The 27,397-nt window shown below is 41.9% G+C and overlaps 1 long non-coding RNA gene across 1 annotated transcript; it reads right to left on the bottom strand.

The window, feature by feature from the left end:
- Positions 1–1,195: 1,195 nt before the first annotated feature.
- LOC138979208 (uncharacterized) lies at positions 1,196–2,819 on the bottom strand. Its single transcript, XR_011459935.1, has 3 exons — positions 2,388–2,819; positions 1,805–1,874; positions 1,196–1,308 (listed from the first exon to the last, which is right to left on the bottom strand). It is a non-coding gene; the product is annotated as an uncharacterized lncRNA (long non-coding RNA).
- Between the last annotated feature and the right edge of the window lie 24,578 nt (positions 2,820–27,397).

Raw genomic sequence — 27,397 nt, 5'->3', positions numbered from 1 at the left:
TTTTAATTACGTATTAATGAAAAGCTTAATGCTAACAACAAACTTCCCTTAAATAGAGGTAACAGTTGACCTGCTTTGCTGAGCGAAAGAAATTATAGCATCAGCCTCCTTTTTAGTACACATCGTTCGTGCTGAAGTATAAATAAATCTATATTTCCATGTCATAACTTTTTTTTTTTAGATGGTGGCGTCTTTCACTCAAGAATATCTTTTGAGAGCCCAACAGAGCTTTCTTTTACATATACACAAATTACCAGCAGTCCCGTTGTGCTCTCACACCGCCCCGTCCCTGCACTTGCTGCTCCAACCACCTGTGAATTTCATTCCGCTGCCAGACTTGTCGATTTTACAGACGCTCCAGGGGGGGATGTTGGGTCGCTGCGGTAGGCTACCCTCGGAAGATGACACTGCACTTCTGCTGAGTCACTTCGACAGTGTTCAGTAGTGGGTCTGTCCCGAGCTAACGGGCGCAGCCCACTACCTACTATGCCCCCTACAAACGACATTGACTTTAAGTCACGGAGCCAGACTGAGTGAGCGTCCCCTCCAGAGAGCAGACCGCCACCACGTCCCTCCGTCGACCCCCCAGAACGTCACACGTTGAAGACTGACAGCAGAACTACTATTCAGGGAAGGATTGAACAGGAACACTGAGACCAAGGTCACCATGAGAGCTCCGGGCATGAAGGGCCACAAGAGCAAGGACAATTTATATTTTGGATGATTAATGAGATGAGGATGATTATAATGATGATGCTTTGGATTTCCAATTTGGTTTGAGACTACGTGACAGGGCAGCACTCGACGCTTACTGTCATAATATATCCTGGCGTCAACCAGGCCCGAGAACTGCCGCACCTGCGGTGTTGGTCAGGTATACAGAACCTGAGCACCCTCAAAGTCGCATTCGTTAAGTGAATGACACTCGGCTGTGTGATCCCAGCCTTCCCATAGGAACCATAGCACTTCCACTCTGGGTAGGAGCCGACCGTAGCCCGAAAAACCCACATGACCCTGATGGGATTCGAACCCACGACCTCCCGGCCCGCAGCCCAATGCGCTAACCACTGCTACAGGGGGCCGGTAACATCTGTAAATTTACCTTTTTTTTGAAGACATGAGTTTTTCACAACTTATTTTCGATCTTAAAAAAAGGGAGGGGGGGATTACTGTATAACTAGGTGTGGAAACTAACATGTGCACTAGGTCGACATGACATGCATTGCACAGCGCGTGTACATTGCTGTCTGTACGGCTTGAGGTCTTCACCGCCACTTCATTGACTGGCTTTAGCTTCCTTAACCTCTCCTGAAAATCAAAAGTACAAGCAATGAAGATTTCACTTGAAACGCAAGGCACACAAACACACACAAAACCCCACCCACATTCATGTTCAAACTTTCAGATACTAAGCAAATCAACATGACAGCAACTAAAAAGAAACAAAACTTTTTTAGAGGATGAAAAAAACAAAGAAAGGTTACATATTGGGGCATTTATCATCCCTTTTCATCTTTGACTTTTACGATGAAATGCACCAGATGAGATGAAAGAGACAATAGCTTAAAAGTGAGATAGTTCTTTTTTTGTTGATTGTCTCCTAATTATTTATATTTACCTATCTTCTTCAAAGTAGATATACAGAAGAATGTTTTGTTTTATTAAAGGATTAAACGTTTCAAAAATTTTTGAATTTGAAACATTAGCAGGTTTTCAAAGTGGACAACTTTCTTCCAGGTTACAAAAACAAAGTTTTTGTCCCGTCAATCCTGAAAATGTACCCTGAAAAAAAATCGGATCTTACCTCCAATATTCCCTGTACTGTTTTGATCTTTGCGTTGACCTCGCCTGCTTCACGCTGAATCTGCATACCTCTGCAAAATAAAACAAGATCCTTTTCCAATGCGCATTTCAAATGATCTCAAATAGTCAACTAATAAACCCAATTTCATTCTTTGATAACTTGCTGGTTACTCAAACACTATAGTTGAATCCCCTTTTTCTGATCAATGATTTGAAACTTGTCCCCTATTGAGGTCTAACGAATGACGTCTCACAACGTGCCGTCCTTGGCGGTCAAGAAAGCCGCCGCGATCATTGCGCAAACGACACTTCTAGATCGCCAATATTTTTTGTGCGCATCACATGCTCCACATAAATCGGCCGGAAACGAAGCAATTGGGAAACCTGGATAAGACCTGTTTTTTCAAATGAGAATCAGCCCAAACTTAAATTAATCCCTTGCCAAAACTCGGAGTTGAACCCAAAACCAATGGTAATAAATTGGTATACTATAAGCTAAAACCAACATTCTACCAGTTAAGCAAATAGATAACTCGAATGTTTTGAGCCTAGTCCTCAGAGCAATAGCACATATAATATATTACCTGAAGTGTGTTCCAATGTAGGAGAAAAAGAGCAGATATCTTCCCATCTCTGTAATTAATTCTAATTTTCACTGAATCAATGGAACTCAAGTCAGAATGACAAAGATGGGGTAGAACAAGAAACTGAAACTAGTTTAAGTCAGATTCAGAGGTTCATTTTTCCAAGTTTATCTTGTGAGACATCGTTCGTGTATTGCCTAAAATGTTGCAAAACCGAAAAAAAATCGTCTGCATTTCAAGGTGGACTTCGCGGTCACATTTCGTTTGCAGAGAACGATCAAATTTAACAAATTAGTTGCTACACAAAACCGTCCCAAGGTCGCATCCCCTTGAAAACTCTTCAGAATCAATTTGAAGCAAGGGATGAACTCAAACAAAAGAAGCGGAATACACAAGAGAAGCTTCTCTAGCCAACCATGCTTTGCTTTTGGCTTTGGGTTAGGCAGAGTGACTATTCCTTTTCGGGGAGGTAACTCTCAGCGCAAAACAGACGACGGAAACGAAAGGAGACTGACCGGCTAATAACTGCAGTTTCCACGGTGAGTTTAGAGAAAAATCGAAGGTCCATAAAACCTTTCAAGTACAAAGACACTCCTTTGTTACGAAAATTGGGGTATAAATAAATGAATTAATGAATAAGAAAAAAGAAAGAAAGAAAGACAAGGAAGGAAGGGGGGGGGGGGGGGGGGGGGGACTGAACACACACAAACAACAACAACAAAGAAACCCACACAGATAAAACAAAACGATTCACATTCTAGCAAGCATTTAGTAAGCCTGGAATATGTTCCACAGACACACAATTTTACATACATTTCTGTGTAGTTTGGGGATTTGTCAGTGTGTGGTTCTTCACGGTTTGTTTCAGTGTAGTATGTTTGTTGTGTTGGTTCCCGGCTGTTTTAAGTAATTAGGCACAAATCGCTGATACGAGTACATCTCACCCTCACCCCGGCCTCACCGTGGCTCTCCCACCCCACAGCACTCCAATCATCGTGCAGCTAGAGGGGTCTGACAAGCGAACAAATCATATCGGGTTATGGTAAGACAATGATCGATGTCTATCTCGAGATCGTTGACTTCTATCTGCCACTAACCCCCCCCCCCCCCCCTCCCCTCCCCAAGACCGAGCCTGTTTCTGCACAGTCAAAAGTAAAAGGAAATTAACTGAGGGGAAGGCACAGAAACAGCTGGGTTGGTCGGATTGGTAATAAATAATATGTGTGTGTGATGTGATACAAACTGACCGTGTGTCTGTGCGTGAGCCACACATGTCTAATTGTATCTTGTATTGTTGACCAAAACCTTCTGGGTCAAATGAGCCCTTTCAAATTATATAACAGAATTATCGGCGAATTTTGTATGGCTTTTTTTTGGTATAGTCTGTACAGGAACCCGGAGTTTACTGGTATGTGTGTATATAATTATTTTTGGTCAGAAACACTGTCAATCGGAGCACAATCAATATTAATCTGCCAATACCAAAGCAACATTTAAAAGTGGGACTAATGTAGTAAGGCAGAGAAAATGCCAGATTTCATTTTCTTTTCATTCTTGTTGATGAAATTGTCTTAACTCTATATACACCCATGGACCTCATATCAGATCTTTATCCCCGAGTACGCTAGTACTTGGGCTCAGCAGACTTTAATTGTGTGTCTGTCTGTGTGTGTGTCTTTCTCCACTTATTGCTGGGAAACTACAGGGCGCAGTTCGTTCAAAAGTTGATCACAGATGAGGTCGCAGTTTGTAGGCTGAATCTATGAATCGGCCAGAGATAGATCTGCATTTCTGGTCAGAAACCAACATTCACACCACAGACATTCCAAACATTTATATTTATTGAGCGAGCCAGTCTGAAGAGTACTCGGGTCCAGCGCGAGCGTTTATTTTTTATTTTTATCACTACTGTCGTATCGCTACATGTTGGAGTACGTATCAGTGGTCAGTTTCTGTACCTACTTCCACTTTTTTTCCTGGTGCAAACTATCGGAGCACAGTCAATATTGATCCCCGCCTGTCCATCAAAGCCTCCACAATTCGATTTAACAATCGGTTTGCGTTGCTGTGATTCCGCAAAGGGGCATAATTAAGTCAATTTGCGGTCCGGGTTGGCTTCGCTGAGCGGTTGGCTCCCCTGTATCGATTCGATGACTGGAAAGGAGTTGTGGGTACTGATGGGAGCAGACGTCAGTTGATGACTTTTAAAGGGGTCTTCTAGCCGTTCAGACAGTCGGAATGAATTCCAGAACGCTGAACGGGTAAACTGCTGAGGTATGGACAATATTAGCGTCCGATTTTTGTTGTTTTCTTGCACTGTTTCAATGGAGTTAAAACAAGAATGCGTAAAGTTTATGTAACTTTTCATTACAGACAAAACTGAAGTTGTCATTCATAGCAGCTTCAATAGATCGACAAGAGAGAGAGAGAGAGAGAGAGAGAGAGAGAGAGAGAGAGAGAGTACTCGTTCAGGTCTGTTGATGAATTTAAAATCCGAGAAAAAATCGGTCCACCTCCGTGAGTAACCCGGCCGGAGAAAAAGTACCGGTACCTATTGAACAGCCCTCTCAGCGATAAAAATCGAGCTGTTTCATTTCAATTGTGCCTTATCCTTCAAAGGTGTACTAAGTCGACGTGGAGACTCGCGAAGTGTTAATTAAAGTCTTCAAGTTGGTAGTCTCAGGCGCTCGCGCCAACTGTCACGTGTCACGACTTAATCCATCTCAACGCGTCTCAGTAGTCCCTCCATCGAAATTAAAGCTAAAGATCTGCAGTTACCGACAAGACTCCAGTCCCTGATTTTCCAGTCACTATACCTCTTTCGCTGACGCCATACATGCACAAACCAGGGCCGGACCAACTGAGTTGTAAGGGGGGGGGGGGGGGGGGTTCCTCCTTTTTGGGGGGGGGGGGGCAAATCAGCGAAGTGGCAAAGCAGGCGCGCGAACTAGGGGGGTCCGGGGGCATGCTCCCCCGAAAAATTTTTGAAAAACGGTTAAAATCTGTGCAATCTGGTGCATTCTGGGCCTTGTTTTGAGGGTTAAGAGCAGCATTGTTTTGGTGCTAAAACTAGTAAAAGTCAAAGCAAGGTACATGCTTTTTCCAGGGGTGGGGTTCCGGAACCCCTGGAACCCCCCCCCCCCCCCCCTGGGTCCGGCCCTGCAAACTGTATTGTCCGCATGTTTTCGAGCGTGTTCGCTTGTAACTGAAGCGTGTTTTCTAGATGTGATCCAATTCTCTGTGCCATATATTTTGTGAGACAAATACAAAAATAAAAATGTTCTATTTTATTTTATTCCTTTCGGAGTCGGTAGCTGTTCTTTTAAGCCTTGTAAAATGGAATATTCATTTCCCTTAGTGAAGTAAAGGCGCAATAATTTAAATAATTATATCAAAATTGTGCATAACAAAATATGAAATGAAATGATTGTTTACAGTGTATTTGTACACAACTCTCTAGTTTCCTGGGTCTTGACTGAATTGTCAATGTTAATAAGGTTGTGTGATACACACTTCCACCCTCCGCGGGTTAGGGGGAAGAATTTACCCGATGCTCCCCAGCATGTCGTAAGAGGCGACTAACGGATTCTGTTTCTCCTTTTACCCTTGTTAAGTGTTTCTTGTATAGAATATAGTCAATGTTTGTAAAGATTTTAGTCAAGCAGTATGTAAGAAATGTTAAGTCCTTTGTACTGGAAACTTGCATTCACCCAGTAAGGTCATATATTGTACTACGTTGCAAGCCCCTGGAGCAAATTTTTTGATTAGTGCTTTTGTGAACAAGAAACAATTAACAAGTGGCTCTATCCCATCTCCCCCCTTTCCCCGTCGCGATATAACCTTCGTGGTTGAAAACGACGTTAAACACCAAACAAAGAAAGAACAAGTCGCGTAAGGCGAAAATACAACATTTAGTCAAGTAGCTGTCAAACTCACAGAATGAAACTGAACGCAATGCAACGCAGCAAGACTGTATACTCGTAGCATCGTCAGTCCACTGCTCACGGCAAAGGCAGTGAAATTGACAAGAAGAGCGGGGTAGTAGTTGCGCTGAGAATGATAGCACGCTTTTCTGTACCTCTCTTCGTTTTAACTTTCTGAGCGTGTTTTTAATCCAAACATATCATATCTATATGTTTTTGGAATCAGGAACCGACAAGGAATAAGATGAAAGTGTTTTTAAATTGATTTCGAAAAACAAAATTTGATAATAATTTTTATATATTTAATTTTCAGAGCTTGTTTTTAATCCGAATATAACATATTTATATGTTTTTGGAATCAGCAAATGATGGAGAATAAGATAAACGTAAATTTGGATCGTTTTATAAATTTTAATTTTTTTTTACAATTTTCAGATTTTTAATGACCAAAGTCATTAATTAATTTTTAAGCCACCAAGCTGAAATGCAATACCGAAGTCCGGGCTTCGTCGAAGATTACTTGACCAAAATTTCAACCAATTTGGTTGAAAAATGAGGGCGTGACAGTGCCGCCTTCACTTTCACGAAAAGCCGGATATGACGTCATCAAAGACATTTATCAAAAAAATGAAAAAAACGTATGGGGATTTCATACCCAGGAACTCTCATGTCTAATTTTATAAAGATCGGTCCAGTAGTTTAGTCTGAATCGCTCTACACACACACACACACACACACACACACACACACACACACACACACACACACACACACACACACACACACACACACACGCACATACACCACGACCCTCGTCTCGATTCCCCCCTCGATGTTAAAACATTTAGTCATAACTTGACTAAATGTAAAAAAAAGAAAGATACACACTTCCAAATGCTTAGAACTACGAAGTTAAAGGCACAACCATGGTTCTTCCCGTAAAAAACTGTACGACTCATTATAATAATAATAATAACGGGTATTTATATAGCGCCTTATCCGAAGTTCAACTAAGCGCGTATGCCGTGTGAGATGGAATTTGTTACGCAATGTATCACGCATTCACATCAACAGCCTATAGGCGCTGCATCCACCTTTCAATACCTTATATCTGGCCCGGCTTTTTACATAGAATAAGACCATTCCCTTAGACACATACAAAACAAGAGGCGAAGCCTTCAAGGCTCACGTAACTTGAGAAATCGACAAACAGTAACACAAACTCAATCACTCCGTCACACATACACACACATACACAGTAAGCTAGGTGACACGGTGCAAGAGTGCGAGACACTAGATCTAGATCTGTCTGTCTCAGTGTAGCCTAGGCCTACTTACGGGGACACGACTGCCAGATCGACACTGCGCTTTCGACAGCGCTTCCTCGCGCAGACCGACTGGAAACACGCTGTGCAGATTTCGACAGCGCTTCCTCGCGCAGACACTGGGAACACGCTGTGCAGATTAACCTGTAGGAAATCTCCTTTGGTATCTTCTTTATCTATTCTTCTGGAGCTACGAAACCGAACAATGTGAAATCGTCTTCTCCGAATCGGCGAACTGCAGCTCGGTGATAACTGTATCTATACCACAATCCTTCACGCGATCTGACCTAACCTTGACCCCTGACCTGGTCTACATACCACACACGACACAAACCAGTCACCTGTTTTTACCCCCCCCCCCCAAAAAAAACCACCACCCGTTTTCTTTGGATACACACTTTAACTACATACGTGCCGACGAAATGTTGATCATTGCTTCAATATTTTGAAGCTGTTGCTTGGATAATAACCAGGTAAAATTAGTATTTCGGTGTTTAGTCAAATGTTAAAGTTTCTATCACACACACACATACACTCGCACAGACAGACAAAGTTTAGCATCGCATAGGCTACACTTACGTGAGCCAAAAAAATCCTCCTCCTGACTGCTTCTTGCGCAAAGCGGGAATTCTTTCATGAATTTATTTCATGGATTGACACTAGTGTCCGTTAAGAAATTCATTCATCAACAACAACACAAAATGATGACACGGAAAGGAATAAATGTGCTTTTAAAATCTTCGTTATGTGTCCTGCATTATTGCGATACCACAGCTGAACTATAATTTAGACAAGATGACCTGACTAGGCTACACGAGTGTAAAGTCGTCAATTGTGTACCAATACCCATTTTTGAATAGCCAGCTAAAGTACTGTTGAGATCTGCTTCATTCATGGTTTTGAAAATAATCGTGCAAGATACCAAACATGATGATTGGCAGCCCTGAAAGTCCAACAAATGGTGTACTCGCCTTTGGCTAGTGATTCTAAAAATGTACAAGCCAGAGAGCAATCCGGCTTTTACTTGCCAAACCAACAATTTCTTTCAGCAACTTTACTTGCATTTGGCGAGTAGATGAAACATTTTACTCGCCAGTTACATGTTTCTACTGAAAAGAGTTGACACGCGCCGTACAAATAGGACACGAGCCCAATAAAGATATAAAGACGTCGGCGGGATGGGGATTGTCAACAAGAAATAAATCTGAAGGACAATTTCGCAACAAGGTTGTGTGTGTGTGTGTGTGTGTTTTAAAAACAATTTTGTTGTTGTTGTTGTTGTTGTTGTTACTAATAAGTTTCACAAAATAGGAGTAAGAAATCAAGAATTGAGTAAAAAAAAAACCCGGTGTAATTGTTTTCTTAAATAAAAAATAAAAATCAGAAAATATGAAGCACGGAGAGTTGAAAACAGACACAACAGTGAGCAAGGGTGACTCACCCCTCTTCGACTGCCACTTACAAACTCCGGTCTTAATAACGTTCGAGGGGACCATTCTGACGCTTAATAAACTGCTAATTACTAATGTATTGACCGCAAACCATACACTGCCACCCATGGTCTTCAAGAACTGTAAACTTGACCTTGGTCACCAGAAAATCCGCTTGTTAGTCGTCTTATGGTCACATTTCCAACAGCTGATGGCCGGTAAATTGGGTTTGCTGGGACTGATTTCCATGACGTTATGCCATGGCACCAGCAGGCAAAGTTCACAGATACGGTTTGCAGGGATACTGAATGACCGGGATTGGACGGCGAAAATTAAAAATCCCAAACTTTTGGAATCACCATCGATCAAAAAGCTTGTCCAGAGATACTATGTGTGGAACTTTTGAAAGTCTTGTGGCGAATTTGCCCGCACTCATCCGTCTTTAAAAATAAAAGTAATGTGTGAAAGGAAAGTGTGTGTGTGTGTGTGTGTGTGTGTGTGTGTGTGTGTGTGTGTGTGTGTGTGTGTGTGTGTGGTGTGTGTGTGTGTGTGTGGTGTGTGTGTGTGTGTGTGTGTGTGTGTGGTGTGTGTGTGTGTGTGTGTGTGGTGTGTGTGTGTGTGTGTGTGTGTGTGTGGTGTGTGTGTGTGTGTGTGTGCAGGCCCCTCCTAGAGGGTCCCGGGACCCCACTTTCAGTTCCTAGAGGGTCCATGGACCCCCACTGCAGACTTGTAGATGGTCCCAAGGGTCCAAAAGCCGAAAAGTCCCGTTGTACTCATAAAACATTGTGGTCACGCATAGTTTACTGTGAAGTGTCTTTATCATCGACATATTCTAGGAGGACATGACACACACACACACACACACACACACACACACACACACACACACACACACTTTTGTTGCATCGGTTTCAACCTCCTTTCTGATTTCCTTCGCGTGAAATTGACATCGGTGCTTGCTTGAAAATCTGAAAGCTGTATTTTAAGTACGTAATAGCTGACGATTGCAGTCTGAAAATAGTATGTACGGTACGCACGATAAAGGGAATCTAGTGCGTCCCAGGACCCCCTCTTTGAAATTCCAGTGCGTCCCGGGACCCTCTCCACACATTTCTAGTACGTGTTTTCGGCTTCTAGTGCGCATAGGACGCAGGGACGCGCTCTATGGGGAGCCCTGAGTGTGTGTGTGAGTGTGTGTGTCTGCTTGTGTGTGTCTCTGTCTATGGCTGTGTCTGTGTGTTAAGTCGATGTTTGCGTACGTTCTTCTGTGAATTTCTACTTGGTATTTGTTATATGTTTTTGTTTATCGAATATTTCTTTTCAATGGCTTACTGTATTTACTAACAACCCCTCTGCCTACTCACCAGAAGACCCTTCCACCCCCGACACCCTCATACACGGACGCAAGGTGTTCGCCCTTGTCGGAGAACTATAATTCTGAGAACGGTAATCCCTACGGCATAAAAACTAAACACCACCCCTCTCCCCACCTAAAAACAACAACAACAAAAACAAACAGAGAGAAAAAAACTTGACTAAATGTAAAAAGAAGGTAGAGTATTTTGTTCTTATTGAACAGGCCATCATGATTTTTCAACACAATAGCAATTGTGATCTCTATTCGGCGCGTGCAGGAATACACGTTACCTCTGACCTCTTGGCCCCGACCCTGATGTATGAGGTCAGTTACGCGCTAGAAGGCGAAAAGACTCGTAAGCTGAAGGAAGCTACTTCTTTCTGTCTACACACTTACACATGACACTATGACACTGCCGGATCCCGTGAATATGACGTACGGTTTGACGCCTCGAAACAACATACATACTGCGTCAACTCTTGGCCTTTGACCCTGGCTAACCCTTTTTGGGTCATAATTATGCATACCGTACTGACAGTATGTGAAATAATACTAGCTGCCCCCCTCCCCCTTTCAAATACAAAACAAAAACAAACGCCCAGTAAAGAAAACCGACCAAAACCAACAGCAAGATCAACACCAGAACAATCGCACACACACACACACACTGTGACACACACACTGTGACACACACACACACACCGTGTGACACACACACACACACTGTGACACACACACACATACACACTGTGACACACACACACACACACTGTGACACACACACACACTACTGTGACACACACACACACACTGTGACACCCACACACGCACACACACACCGTGACACACACACACATACACACACACACACACACACTGTGACACACACACACATATACACACACACACACACTGTGGCACACACACACACATACACTGACACACACTGTCACACACACACACACACATACACACATACACTGTGACACACACACTGTGACACACACACACACACACACTCACTCACTGCACCCACCCACCCACCACCCTCCCCCCCCAAACACACACATATATATACACTCACGCGCGCGCGCACAAAAGACTAGGAAAAAAAAGGAAAAGAATAATCAAAGATTTGCTGAGTTATATAGTTTACCAGAAAGTCCCTGCTAATTCCTAAAAAAAATTATGATTTAGAATTGAACGGATTTTGTTTTGGAATCCCTTGGAGACTGCATTGCCTTGCATGCAATTTATCGATTTAATCAATCAATCAATCAATCAATCAATTAATATGAGGCTTATATTGCGCGTATTCCGTGGGTACAGTTCTAAGCGCAGGGATGTTTTATTTTATTTTATTTTTATTTTATGCAATTTATATCACGCACATATTCAAGGCGCAGGGATTTATTTATGCCGTGTGAGATGGATTTTTTTTACACAATACATCACGCATTCACATCGGCCAGCAGATCGCAGCCATTTCGGCGCATATCCTACTTTTCACGGCCTATTATTCCAAGTCACACGGGTATTTTGGTGGACATTTTTATCTATGCCTATACAATTTTGCCATGAAAGACCCTTTTGTCAATCTCGGGATCTTTAACGTGCACACCCCAATGTAGTGTAACGACTCCCCCCTGCACAAATCTGGGAATTGCAATCAATTAGGACCTTACATCTTGAGTATCCTTTTTCAAAATGTATTTTATTAATTAATCCTCAAATGAGTTTTCAAGTTAGCCAAGGAATTAATTAAGATTATACCAAACACTGTTACGTTTTTACAGTAAAATATTCATACCTGTGCGTGATTTTCACAACTGATATACACCAAACATTCAAATCAACTCTTGCGGGAATGAAAAGGACTGAACATTTGAAATAAAGTATAAGTGGTAGAGAGGAGAATTAACTCGAAAGTATGTAGAATCACGATATAAGGTTAGAACCGCGTTTCATGTTGCGCTCGACGGCGATATCATTTGCACTGTAGAGACGGAATGAAAGAACTTAAGTCACGTAATAGCTTCTGTTTTTTTTCATAATCCTCCCTCGATGTGCAGTGATTATTTGAAGTTCGGGTTGTTCAAATGGCTGCATGCTCTTGGGGTTAACTGACTACTAATTTACCACTAAAATTAAACAAACAAACAAACAAAAAAAACAAACAAACACACACACACACACACACACAAAACAAACAAACAAACACACAAACAAACAACAATATGAAAAAGAGAGGTGTTGCGATATTTCGTGTTGAAAAGCTTACTATATAAGTTGATTTATGGGAAAAAATAACTATGGCAGCAAATTTGTTCTTCCATACGCTTCTTTTAAAATTTCATATGCAGTCTTACGTTCTCCCCTGGTAGACATTATTATTCCCCCAGTATAAAAGGACAAGATCCCAGACATTGTGAAAAAAACTTATGAATGAAGTATGCCGGTGTAACACGAGAAAATTACTCCCACGAGATTTTTACTCCGGAGTAAACATTTCGTACGAAAAAGTTACTCCCTTTACGAAAAAAGCACTCCCCCATTGCACGAGAAAATTACTCCCCAAGACAGGTGAGTTCCGAGAAAACATTTCGTACAAAAATGTTACTCCCCTGACGAATAAATAACGAATAAATTACTTCACCCCAACACGAGCAATTTAACTTCCCATGCCAGGTGTACGAAATTTGTACTCCCTTGTCCCCTGTTAGTCTTGGTGGTGGAAGGGGTGGAAGGAGGTTTGCGCGACATTCGTGTGCGCGAGATCACTTATTGGCATAATTATCCCTTCGCCCGCATCCCATTATTGCGTACGAGATTTTTACTGGAAGTAAAAACAAGTCGCGTAAGGCGAAATTACTACATTTAGTCAAGCTGTGGAACTCACAGAATGAAACTGAACGCACTGCATTTTTTTCACAAAGACCGTGGTTCGCCGCTCGTGCAAAACGCAGTGAAACGGACAAGCCTGTTTAGCGCGGTAGTGGTTTCGCTGTGCTGCATAGCACGCTTTTCTGTACCTCTCTTCGTTATAACTTTCTGAGCGTGTTTTTAATCCAAACATATCATATCTATATGTTTTTGGAATCAGGAACCGACAGGGAATAAGATGAAATTGTTTTTAAATCGATTTCGGAAATTTAATTTTGATCATAATTTTTATATTTTTAATTTACAGAGCTTGTGTTTAATCCGATTATAACATATTTATATGTTTTTGGAATGAGACAATGATGAAGAATAAGATGAACGTAATTTTAGATCGTTTTATAAAAAAAAAAATTTAATTACACTTTAAAGATTTTTAATGACCAAAGTCATTAATTAATTGCTTAGCCACCAAGCTGAAATGCAATACCAAAGTCCGGCCTTCGTCGAAGATTGCTTTACAAAAATTTCAATCAATTTGATTGAAAAATGAGGGTGTAACTTTTACAAAAAGCCGGATATGACGTCATCAAAGACAATTATCGGAAAAAAGAAAATAAATTCTGGGGATATCATACCCAGGAACTCTCATGAAAAATGTCATAAAAATCGGTCCAGTAGTTTGGTCTGAATCGCTCTACACACACACACACAGACACACACAGACACACACACACAGACACACACAGACACACACACAGACACAGACAGACACACACACACAGACACACAGACACACAGACACACAGACACACACACACACACACACATACACACACACACATACACCACGACCCTCGTCTCGATTCCCCCTCTATGTTAAAACATTTATTCAAAACTTGACTAAATCGCGTAAGGCGAAATTAGACAAATTACTACATTTAGTCAAGCTGTGGAACTCACAGAATGAAACTGAACGAACTGCATTTTTTCACAATGACCGTAGTCCGCCGCATGTGCATAACGGAGTGAAACTGACGAGCCTGTTCAGCGCGGTAGTGGTTTTGCTGTGCTGCAGAGCACGCTTTTCTGTACCTCTCTTCGTTTTAACTTTCTGAGCGTGTTTTTAATCCAAACATATCATATCTGTATGTTTTTGGAATCAGGAACCGACAAGGAATAAGATGAAATTGGTTTTAAATCGATTTCGGAAATTTAATTTTGATCATAATTTTTATATTTTTAATTTTTAGAGCTTGTTTTTAATCCAAATATAACATATTTATATGTTTTTGGAATCAGGAAACGATGTAGAATAAGATGAACGTAAATTTGGATCGTTTTTACATTTAGTCAAGTTTTGACTAAATGTTTTAACGTAGAGGGGGGAATCGAGACGAGGGTGTGGTGTATGTGTGTGTGTGTGTGTCTGTGTGTGTGTGTGTGTGTGTAGAGCGATTCAGACTAAACTACTGGATCGATCTTTATGAAATTTGACATGAGACTTCCTGGGAATGATATCCCCGGATGTTTGTTTTCTTTTTTTCGATAAATGTCTTTAATGACGTCATATCCGGCTTTTTGTAAAAGTTGAGGCGGCACTGTCACACCCTCATTTTTCAATCAAATTGATTGAAATTTTGGCCAAGCAATCTTCGACGAAGGCCGGACTTCGGTATTGCATGGTGGCTTAAAAATTAATTTATGACTTTGGTCATTAAAAATCTGAAAATTGTAAAAAAAATAAATAATTTATTAAATGATCCAAATTTACGTTCATCTTATTCTTCATCATTTTCTGATTCCAAAAACATATAAATATGTTATATTTGGATTAAAAACAAGCTCTGAAAATTAAAAATATAAAAATTATGATTAAAATTAAATTTCCGAAATCGTTTTAAAAACTATTTCAGCGCCAAACAGGCTCGTCACTTTCACTGCCTTTTGCACTAGCGGCGGATTACGTTCAGTTTCATTCTGTGAGTTCCACAGCTTGACTAAATGTAGTAATTTCGCCTTGCGCGACTTGTTTTTATATAAAAAAAAAATGTATTACAATTTTCAGATTGTTAATGACCAAAGTCATTAATTAATTTTTAAGCCACCAAGCTGAAATGCAACACCAAAGTCCGGCCTTCGTCGAAGATTGCTTTACAAAAATTTCAATTAATTTGATTGAAAAATGAGGGTGTGACAGTGCCGCCTCAACTTTTACAAAAAGCCGGATATGACGTCATCAAAAGTATTTATCGAAAACAAGAAAAAAACACACACGGGGATATCATTCCCAGGAACTCTCATGTCAAATTTTTATAAAGATCGGTCCAGTAGTTTGGTCTGAATCGCTCTACACACACACACGCACAGACAGACAGACAGACAGACACACACACACACACACACACACACACACACACACACACACACACACACACACACACACACACACACACACACACGCGCACACACACACATACACCACGACCCTCGTCTCGATTCCCCCTCTATGTTAAAATATTTAGTCAAAATTAAATGTAAAATTGGGGAGTACAAATTTCGTGGAGGGAGTCATTTTTTTCGTGCCTTGGGGAGTTCTTTTCTCGTACGAAAAGTGTACTCGGAGTAAGAATTTCGTACGAAATATTCACTCCGGAGTAAATTTCTCGTGGAGTAAAAATGTCGTGTTACACCGGGCGTGACTAAATCGGTAGCAATTTGTCTCTTTCATTTCCACATACTTCCCTAGTACAGTACATACGAGATTGTGCACCGAGACAGACGTGGCTTGTCCTGTCTGTCCATATTTCACCGTAAGACGGATATCACAAGGGGCTCCTTTAATGGCGTCTTTCAAGTCGTGTCTGGGTTTGTGTAAGATCTGTGTATTTATGATCACCAGGGTAATACGTTTTGCGTCACCGAAGAGGGTTGGAGGGTTGGAGATTATGTATTAATCTTTGCGCTCGCTTTAGGAAAAGCCTCGGGGATTTGGTTGTCATGTATCGTTGTTAATTGTCTTCCCTTGTTTTGACATTCCAACTCCAGAAAGTGAAGATCGAGCGTAAAACTAAAAGATCCCTTTGAATGTTCTAGCTCGCAGTGTTATTTTTAGATTATCGGTATTAACACTTTATTGCTTTCCATATTTCGTTCGAGAATTCTTGTCTTTCCTTTAATTAAAAACGCAACAAAACTGCACTCAAGTTATTTATGTTTATTCTGTCAAAGTTCAAAAAGAAGACCGCGAATTTGGTTAAACTCGACTATATTTTCGATTGGCTGTTGTTGTTGTCGATGTTGTTGTTGTGGTGGTGATTGTGGCTGTTGTCGCTGTTGTTTTAGTTGATACACGGTGTTGTTATTATTCTGCACGGTAGCGCAGGATGTTAGATTCGTATAGAGATTATCGTTTGGATACGAAGCCCCTGCTGTGGCCCAATTCTACTTTTGAGAACACATGAAATTTATGTGTAGAATTAGAGAGTAAACCTGACACAAATTCAAGGCCTCCGATCCTGACAAGTTTAGAGAGAGAAAGAGAGAGAGAGAGAGAGAGACCGAGACAGAGACAGAGACAGAGACAGAGACAGAGAGAGAGGACGGGGGAGGGACTCATTTACCTCACGGTTATATAAGCAGTAATTGCACGGCTCCCCACGGTAATTAAAAATCCATGTTTTTAATGGTCCTTCCCCTAGGAAGTCAACGCATATAAAGGAAAAATTATGAATATTTCTCTTACAAGGATCTTAACGTATATTTCTTATTGCCCCACCCCCCTCCCTTATTCATGGAGAGCGGGGCCGGGGTCCTATCACGGTCGGGCTTGCTTGGTCTTGCCCTTTTCTTTCCCTCCCTTTCTTCTTTTAGCGTATCATCAACTCATGTCCCTGAAAGGAAAATTTCCTGTGAGGACGTTAAGGACCCCCTTTTATCATTATCTTCCCACGGACGCTCCACCTAGAGGGTTCCTTCAATTTTTAGAGGGTCCATGGACCCCTCAGCGGAGTTTTAGAGGGTCCCAAAAGTCCAGGGGCTCAAAAGCCCTCGTGTACTAATAATACATTGTGATCACGCATAGTGTGCGGTATGAAGTTTCTTTTTTCGTGGGAATATTGAAGGAGAACATTTTAACAATACCGTATATATTTTACATTCACTGAACACACACACACACGCGCGCACGCACGCAGACACCGCGTCCCCGGATGCTGTTGACATTAAGATTTAAACGGGGCATTTCGGGTCTTTATTTGCAAAAAAAAGAAAAGAAAAAAAGTTCCTTAACTTTGCTGGCATCAAATTAAGCTAACGACAACAGTCTGAAGGCGGTACCTTGGGTACGCATAATATCCGATACTTAGTGCGTCCCGGGACCTGGTCTTTTATGTTTAATGCGTCCCAGGATCCCCTCCATTAATTTCTACATATAGTACGTGTTTTCGGCTTCAAGTGCGCATAAGACGCAGGAACGCTTACCTTGGGGAGCCCTGAATCGTTGCGAATTCAAATATAAAGCGAAGCCAGTTAGAATTCTTAACTTGATGATATCCTTCAGCCTTCTGGCAAACGAGGACTGTAAGTATAAGTATTAGTAAGTCCATCAGTCTACCTCAACCCCAGTATTGCTCTTTTACGCACATTCTCGACCATATCCAAATATTTCCTCTTTTTCAGTTCGTCGGCGCCTATCTATTTACTTATCTATCTTGCAATGATTCCCGCACTTGTCAAACATTCACAGACGGCCATCAGTTGTGATCGCCGATAAAATCCTGATCCCGACACTGTAACTGTTTTGGAGGAACAATCACGGAGCAAGAGTCAAAATGTGTTGTGACAAAATAATGCCGCCATTGATCACGTGGTGGCACTTTGCGTCATATCCGTTTCCTATCTGCAGTCATGTGGATATTCAGTGTAGAATTGGAGGAACCAATACTGTACCGCTTTTGTTAAAATGAACTCTCCTTGTGTTTTTGAGTGACTGTGATAAACTTTGCAAATTCCTTTGTTTCTTTGTTCTTTGCGAGCAAGATCCCCAGCAACGTGATGCTCGTCCAACTTGTGTTGACACCACAAATACATTTCTCAACATGTTTAGGTGTCATGAGTGAGTAAGTATGAAGAGGTTTACTACTTAAGTATCTTGACTTTTGATTTTCACAATTTTAGAGAGAGAGAGAGAGAGAGAGAGAGAGAGAGAGAGAGAGAGAGAAGAGAAAGAGAGAGAGAAGAGAAAGAGAGAGAGAGAGAGAGAGAGAGAGAGAGAGAGAGAGAGAGAGAGAGAGAGAGAGAGAGAGAGAGGTCTGTGAACGTTGAACTTGTTTGATTTCAAAATATTCCATGCAGTTACTTTTAAGTCAAGTATTGCTGGCTCATAATCAGTTTTTTTAAGTTTTTTATATATATATTTTTTACGTATTCTTACAAACAAGCAGACTAACACCAAATCACAGACCACATCACGTTTTCAGCTGCTTCCCTACGAGAATTTCCGCAAGACTGAGACGGACAGCCTCCCAACCTCTCTGTGTCTTTGCTCATCACATTGGACAGAAAGCAGACGTCTGCAGGCGTTTCCTAGCGTCTCGTGCGCTATGTTATAAATGTTTTGATTGGATAATAACCTCATTTACATTCATAGGCGAGCCGTGATTGGCCGATGGCGTGCCAACGTCAAGCTGTTTTCTGAGAAAAGTTTCCACGAATTTTATGATGCATGTACGTTGTCATAATGTCTGGTATCGATCTCGGATTGGAAGTCGACTTGGCAGGGAGTATATTTTAGGATCAGGATCTGAAGAAATTGAAAAAGATGCCTGGTAGGAAGACAAATTAATGAAAGTGGGTGCAGCATGTGGAAAATGTAAGGGGAAGAGATTCAACGCTAAGGAATTTCGCTTGTGTGAACAAGCGGAGAAACTTGATTTTTAAGCATGGATTTACATGTCAAAATTAAAAAAGGGCTCTTTAATTGTTCTCTTGATATCAGCAGTGTGCTCAAAGTAGTCTGTCAGTCAGTCAAGTCAGCCAGTTTGTCAAACAGTCAGTAAGTCATCCAGACAGTCTGTCAACAAATCAATCAATCAATAAGAAAAAAACAACTGTTCGTGCATACGGAGCTTAATAAGCTTTGAGTACAGTGTTGGCTCACGTAATGTCAGGAAAGCTTTTCGCTTTATCTAATCGACGGTTCAAGCATGTGTATGTCTTCTTCTTCTTCTTCTTCTGCGTTCGTGGGCTGAAACTCCCACGTACACTCGTGTTTTTTGCACGAGTGGAATTTTACGTGTATGACCGTTTTTTACCCCGCCATTTAGGCAGCCATACGCCGTTTTCGGAGGAAGCATGCTGGGTATTTTCGTGTTTCTATAACCCACCGAACTCTGACATGGATTACAGTGTCTTTTTCGTGCGCACTTAGTCTTGTGCTTGCGTGTACACACGGGGGGTGTTCGGACACCGAGGAGAGTCTGCACACAAAGTTGACTCTGAGAAATAAATCTCTCGCCGAACGTGGGGACGAACTCACGCTGACAGCGGCCAACTGGATACAAATCCAGCGCTCTACCGACTGAGCTACATCCCCGCCCCTGTGTATGTCAAGATGTTGTTGTTGTTTATTGACCTCCCCGACATCCTTGTTCACGCTCTAACAGCAAAACGAAACTTCAACACATCTGACTGGCAGATCAGTTGAAAATTAAAGTCAAATGACAACCAACGCCAGTCAATCTTGTAGTTCTGCGAGTTTCGGCGCTGTTTTCAACGACGTCAGTAGAATTAATTTTTAATCCAGACAACTGTAATACTATGCTTTCCCCCATTTCTCAAGACCGTCTACGAAACCCTTTACCATACGACCAACGGGGTTTGACGGTCAACACAGTGTATTGTCCGAATGGTCGTATCGGTGTCCAGGGTGTGTGGACAGGGGCAGGTAATTCGGGTGCTTAGCCTGCCGCGGCCGACTATGTTAGTGTGTATGTTAGGATTAGTGAGGCGTGAGCCATGCCTTCTGAACGCTGCCGGAGATTTGACTTCCTCTTCCGCTATTTGGACCTCCCACCGTCTTGAGGCATTGAGATAAAATAGACTGGTTCATTCGATGAAATAGACAGGGAAAAAGCTTGTTCATGTCATGAAAAGGATTGGACAAAAGCTGGTTCATGACATGAGACAGACGGTTCAAAAGCTGGTTCATGACATGAGACAGACAAGGGAAAAGCTTGTTCGTGCCATGACAAAGATTGGGCGAAAGCTGCATAATGACATGAAACAGACAGGGCAAAAGCTTGTTCGTGTCAAGAATAAGATTGGGTGAAAGATGCTTCATGACACGAAACAGACGGGGCGAAAGCTGGTTCATAAGATGATTAATACTGGGCGAAATCTGCTTAATGACATGAACTGAACAGACTGGGCGAAGGCTGGCTCATAAAAATGAATACATGGGGCAATATAGCCGGTTCATGACATGGACTCAGACGGGGCAATAGCAGGTTCAAGGAAGAGGCTGATGAAAAATCGAAGACATTTTATGATGATGATATTATAATCAAAGAAAACTTTCCTGTATGAACCATCTTGTAAATCATCCGTCCTCGCTTTTAAACGAAAGAAGAGCATCGTTCCACTTGAAGTTCCGACACACATGAACAATCTAAAGTCGAGCAACTTTCTTTGCAAAATAGGATTGTTTTGCTGACTGTATCGTAACTGACACTCATGTGAATCAGTAAGATCGATTCGGCAAGCATTCTCTACGCTACACCGAAAGCAGCTCGACTGCTGATTTTTAGAATGTCTTCATGTGGAAGGCCTATTTAAACGCCTGGACAGATCTGGTGTGGTTAACATGATCGTTCACACGTGAAATATGTGATCTTTAAATTTTGTTTATATCATTTGTTGTAATATTTGATTTGATGACCCCGCTCTTAAAGAGGCTGTACGGCTCAAGCTAAGTTATTGAATCAGAAGAACATGATTTGTTTAGTAGCCTGGATACCTGTATCAGGAGGTAACCAAGCTGTCAGTCATCTGAATGACCAATCGTTCTCAAGATCATAAGATCACGCGATTTTATTCAGCTTAGTGTGCTAACACGCAATGAAAACAGCTGTGGACATGAGACTAAAGTTACGAACTGGTGGAAACAAGTTCAAAAATTTCTTTTTGCGATTGTCCATCGAAGGTGACTCTGTCTGCAAGATCTTATACATTCTCAAAAATGTTGCTTCTACATGTTTTTACGTGTAAAGTTATTGGGTCGCTGTTTCCACAGGCAAATGATTTCTCACTAAAAGCAAGTGTTCACCAATAGCCATTTCATGGTCTCTTTCTCTACGTTCACTCTGCCCAGTTTCCATCAACTTATTATCACGTCATTCTGCTTCAGACAAACCCGCGGCCATGAAACCTGAACCCACCACTCATTCCCTCACTATTAGCAAAGGGAGCTCACTGTTGGTCGAGGGAGCCTGCTCGTGCCTGGTAGCTCCGCGTGTATCAATAGAGGTTTGGTTTGGGTTGCCAAGCTCCCGAGTGTCACTTGATTGGTTGAATAATGGCTGACCGAGACTGCCCTTCCGGACGGAAACGGGTGCGCCTTTTGAAAGTGTAACAATAGATGCTTTATTCTATAATGTAACATTGACATGGATCCTGTTATTTCACCACTCCCTGACACCTTTGGAAAATTCATATCTTTTACCGTCAGAACATGCTGACAAAGCATACAGCTGAGGCGTATATAGAGAGTACTAAATGGCTTGCTGTGTCGTATCAGATTTACACGAGTTGCTCTTTTAAATATTGAACTGCGAGCGAAAGCGATCTTTGCAATATTTGAAAAAGTAACGAGTGTAAATCTGGTACGACACAGCAAGCCATGTAGTATTCTGTTTATCCTACATACTGTACTTACGTGTATTTTACTCAAAACGTCCCGCAGTCGAGGCGTCCAAATTGAAGACGCTTCTTTTGGAACCTCGATCTCTTTCAAAGCCTCGTACAATCTTTGACGTCAAAGCAAAGAAGTGTCTATCTACAACGTATAGCTTAACGTGTAAGTTCGAAAACTTCTTTCAGGGGAAACAGCAGGAGCAAAAGTGTTTCTATAATGACGTTTGTCTCGGTGACTTTGGCATCATAAGCAGTGGAAAAGCAGGTCCCTGTCAGACTAGTTTGACACGACCTCATTTACATGATATACACACGTGTGGTTTGAACGATATTTTTTATTTCACGAGTGGTCTCTCTCACGTATGTAGGATAATAACAATTGGTTTTGTCACGACTAAGAAGACTTATGACCAAAGTTGCAAAAAAAAGTTCGTTCAATAGGTATACTCACTGAGTTACACAAGTAAACCAACAGCAAAGCATAAAAATGAAAGATTTCGTGTACATTTTCCAGAGAATGTTTATTCTTTAAAATTGGACAGTGTTCATTTTATTCAATACAAAAACTAACTACCATGGTAAAAAAAAAAAACCCACAAAGACCTTCCATACCTGCATACGTGTGTTCCTAACATCGGGGTTGACAACTTTCTTTGAAGACCTTTATACTTTGTATTATACAGGTCGGAAAGTAGAACAACGAGAGAATAGAACTATTTTTCATGCTCGCCATGTTCGACGTTAAAACGAATTGATTGCATTGATCTTTAATCTTGTTCTAAAACAGATTCAACAAGGATAAAAATGTTCGCCAAATTTGAGTATCTTGTTTGAGGCTGTTGGCCGGAATCACACGAAGACCTGTTTTCTTAACACCATCCAGTAATTGGCTGAAGGAAATGATCGATTTCGTTTGTGGCTTTACGGGAATTTCTGCTGTGGGATTGATTATCAAAATTAATGCACTTTTAGTTGAGAATTCATTTGCAGAGGACCGGCACGGTTGGGCTAGTAGTAAGGCGTCCGCCCCGTGATCGGGAGGTCGTGGGTTCGAAGACTTTAAAAGACTTTAAAATTGGCAATCTAGTGGCTGCTCCGCCTGGCGTCTGGCATTATGGGGTTAGTGCTAGGACTGGTTGGTCTGGTGTCAGAATAATGTGACAGAGTGAGACATGAAGCCTGTGCTGCGACTTCTGTCTTTGTGTGTGGCGCACGTTAAATGTCAAAGCAGCACCGCCCTGATATGGCCCTTCGTGGTCGGCTGGGCGTTAAGCAAACAAACAAACAAACAAAATTTGCAGAGATTTAAGTTGGAAAGGACTTGTATGGAGGTGGGAAATGTCAGGTGGGTACAAGGAGACGTTAGAAGAATAAAAAGAGTGAAAGAAAGAGGAGGAGAAGGGTGATGAAGATGAGGGAGGATGCGCCAGAGGAAAGGGAGTGGGATGACAAAGAGAAGAAGGAGAAGGAAGAATAGGTGGGAAGAAGAGGGGAATGACGTGAGAGAGAAAGAAAGAAAGAGAGAGAGAGAGAGAGAGAGTATATGTTTGTGTGTGTGTGTATGTGTGTACGTGTGTGTGTTTGTGTGTGTGTGTGTGTGTGTGTGTTTGTGTGTTTGTGTGTGTGTGTGTGTGTGCGCGCGTGCGTGCGTGCGTGCGTCTGTGTATGTGGGTGAGAGAGAGAGACGGATACAGAGACAGAGACAGGGGAGTGGCTGGGCAATACGGTATTTAATGGTATTTGCAATGATATCAGCGGTACGTTTTGCACGTTTTGTGCCGGTTCCACAGCAGTACAACAATGGACTTTTGCCTGGACAATTCTAGTCATATTGACAAATAAAAACACGTGTCACACCATAACCAGACACAAAACAAAAACAACAACCAAACAGAACAGAAATCCGCCCGTGTTTACGTTTCTTATTTATCTTTTTCTTATTTCATTTCTTTATTATCTCAATGCTGGGAAGTTTGGGTCGCTTCATCCCACCGGAAAGCTTGCAGCAACAAGAGTCGCGCTGCCCAGGTGTGTGCATATTTAAGTGTAATCAGTCACCTGCACTTATGACAGAATGACCGAGGTTTTTTACGTGCCACTGTGGTGACAGGGGGCATAGGACATGGATGCCGTCTCTGAGTCTGCACATAAATTAAGTTGACCCGTGTTCGTCCCGGCCGGCCTGAAATCGACCCCGTGACCATAGGATCACAAGTCCAGTGCTCTACCAACGGAGCTACCCGTTGCCGCTCTTTTTTAAAAATTCAAATGTAGCGGTAAAGTCCAAGGAATTACATCTCATTTTTAAACACATGTAACTGTAATATACGTAAAAGGAAAAATAAACAGTCAAAACAATTTTTAAACGGAAGAGGCTTTCAACCTGAAGTAGCAGGATCAATGGAAGGCTTTTCCAGTAAGGCCTACAAAAACAAGAGGCGAAGCCTTCAAGGCTCACGTAAGAAATCGACAAACAGTAACACAAACTCAATCACTCCGTCACACATACATACACACACACACACACACACACACCCACACACACACACACACACACACACACACACACACACAGTAAGCATAGGTGAAACTATATGCAAGAAAGCGAGACCCTGGATCTGCCAAGAAGTCTCGGCCCGCTCACAATAACAATGACCGAGACTTTCAGTAATTCCTTTGCGTGACGTCTAACCCTCTTACGTCATAATGTGACGTCTTCAAATAGTTTCTATCACACACGTCGAACACTTTTGACCGAGACTGACGTAATCCATAGACTCGGAAATGTTAAAGTTTCTACCACAGACATACACACATACATACGCACGCACGCACGCACGCACAGACAGACAAAGTTTATCATCGCATAGGCTACACTTACGTGAGCCAAAAATAGGTGTGGTTACGGTAACCCGACCTACCCTATTTTTAGGGGCCGACCCTATAACTTTTTATTACATTTGTCAAAACAAAAAAAAAAAAAAACCCACAAGAAAACGAGTGCAGAAAGCGAAAGCGCCCGAGTCGCACACTTATTTCCCTGTCAAGTAGGTTTAATTTGTACACATTAGAAAAAAAAGTTTAAGAAAAAAAAGTGATTGCCTACCTTCCTACCCTATTTTTTTTGGCTATGTTACCATAACCACACCTATTTTTTGGGGGCCTAACCGGTCGTGTTTAATCTGAGTTTAAAATTGATAAATTAATGAACAACATAACGGACGCGATATTCTTCTATTAAACATCGTGAAAAAAGGCTGTCCTTTGCTGAGCCAAAAAGTGACTTCGCGAAGTCTGTGGGAAGTCCTTTTACCAAATAACCAAAGGGAAGTAATCGCTCTTAATGCATACGAGATGTGTAATAGAGTAAGCGAGAGTTGTACGGAACCTTTTCTCCTGGCACCTGAGAGAATAACAAGCATTGAAATGAACAAGCGATTCTCTCAGGTGCCAGGAGAAAAGGTTCCGTACAACTCTCGCTTACTCTATTACACATGTCGTATGCATTAAGAGCGATTACTTCCCTTTGGTTATTTGATACCTTAACATCGCTCTGCCTCATTCTGTTTGAAGTCCTTTTACCGACAATTCTGTGCCAAAGCTTCGTGCAGCGAGATTCGTGAGCTTCGTCCAATCACTAGCAGGCTTAACAGCTAAGGGAGAAAAAACAACAACTAATTAACTGCCCCTGTGAAGACAAACATAGGCTTACCAGGCAAAAAGAAAAGATAGATCCACTGCCGCTCTTAATGATTATGTTCAAGCATTCACATGTGCATTTCATTTACGCAATGTTGTTATGTACATAAACACGCGGTTACACATATACAACAGGACCGGCACGGTTGGCCTAGTGGTAAGGCGTCCGCCCCGTGATCGGGAGGTCGTGGGTTCGAACCCCGGCCGGGTCATACCTAAGACTTTAAAATTGGCAATCTAGTGGCTGCTCCGCCTGGCGTCTGGCATTATGGGGTTAGTGCTAGGACTGGTTGGTCCGGTGTCAGAATAATGTGACTGGGTGAGACATGAAGCCTGTGCTGCGACTTCTGTCTTGTGTGTGGCGCACGTTATATGTCAAAGCAGCACCGCCCTGATATGGCCCTTCGTGGTCGGCTGGGCGTTAAGAAAAACAAAACAAAAAACATATACAACAACTGTTTAAAAGACACGATGATGAACACTTTTTTAGTTATAGGCTTACATGTACTTCGGTAATCACTTTTACTTGTTTTTGTCAGCCTTTTAAATTTTATTTCATTTTATTGTATCGAAAATGCAATGAGCGTGTGGGTGTAGGATTGTTATCCTCGCCAGGACATATACCAATGGCTGTTATGGTATATGGTGGAATAAATTCTTGTTCTTGTCCTTGTTCTTCTTCAATTTGGTATTTTGCAAAAACAACAGACAAATTCGTCGGCTGACCGTCTAAACAGCCTTGAAGCAAGACGAGTCGAAACGAACCCAGAAAAGGAACTTCCAGCAAGGACCGACTATGGCTATGCACTGCCCCTTTAAACAATTATATTTAACTAGACATCAAGCGGGAACAGCGGATTAGTTGCGCGCCACTGCTAACATTTAATTTGCGCAGCATGCTCGACGCAGAAACTTCATTTACAGGCTCCAATTATGTCACCGCGGATCAGGTTCGATTGGCCGTTGAAAGGGCGGGTTCAATAAAACCGATTAAGCCACTCGCGACTTGTTAGCTTGTCTCGAGTGCTTGGATTGGTTGATTTGCGCCTCGTGACCAGGGAGGGGAAAATGGCGGCTGGAAAGTCCACAAGTCGTAGAGGGGTGTCTTCGATTTTCTGTTTGTCTGACACTTTACGGCTTGGCGTGATTTTAAAAAGGACTTTGTCATTTTTTTTAAAGTAGGGGTTGATGCTTGAAGGGAGCTTGAGGAGGGTGTAGTTGGTGGGGGTGGAGATGGGGGGGGGGGGGGGGTATGGGAGTTTTGGGATACTCAGTGTCGAAAGTGGGAGGAAAGACTGAACGCAGATAATCCAATGGATGTAGTAACGAGGCCGGCAAAATAGTTGAATTAGTTATTGGAGCGTTGTCCGTCTATTGCAGATGCTTCATAAGAAAGAAAGGAAGGAAGGAAGAATGACAGAGGGAAGAAAACCAATACAATACAATACAATGCAACGCAATGCAACACAACGCAACGAAACGC

This window comes from Littorina saxatilis, linkage group LG10 (assembly GCF_037325665.1).
Source record: "Littorina saxatilis isolate snail1 linkage group LG10, US_GU_Lsax_2.0, whole genome shotgun sequence".
Classification (NCBI taxonomy): domain Eukaryota; kingdom Metazoa; phylum Mollusca; class Gastropoda; order Littorinimorpha; family Littorinidae; genus Littorina; species Littorina saxatilis.
This window is presented reverse-complemented; position numbering and strand designations above follow the sequence as displayed.